Below are 406 nucleotides of genomic sequence, written 5' to 3'. Positions count from 1 at the left end.
CTATAGCCAGCAGCCAGGTAGCTTAGCTTAGCATAAGGACTTGAAACAGCTAGCCTGGTTATGTCCAAAGGAAACAAAACCAGTTGTCAGGCAATCAGCTGAGTTGAAATGATTACTCTTGACCAGTAGTTCTAAACCTGGGGGTCGGGACCTTGTCCCATGGGGGTTGAGAGAATGCTACTGTAGATACAAAAATAGAAAAAAATAACTTAAAAATAACTAGACGAACTATAGTTGTGAATGGTATCACTTTGGGTGGGCACTAAATATTTTGCACTGTTTAATCCAGTATGTGGCGGTAATGCCAACTGCTATTAAAAAAAATCAACTTTAAGCTTGCTAGCTGATGTTGATCCCATTAAGTGACTAACCCTGTGTGTGTGTGTGGGGGGGGGGGGGGCGGGAA

The sequence above is a fragment of the Micropterus dolomieu genome, linkage group LG14, assembly GCF_021292245.1.
Source record: "Micropterus dolomieu isolate WLL.071019.BEF.003 ecotype Adirondacks linkage group LG14, ASM2129224v1, whole genome shotgun sequence".
Classification (NCBI taxonomy): Eukaryota; Metazoa; Chordata; class Actinopteri; order Centrarchiformes; family Centrarchidae; genus Micropterus; species Micropterus dolomieu.
The sequence above is the reverse complement of the archived record's forward strand: the minus strand, read 5'-3'. Positions refer to the sequence as shown.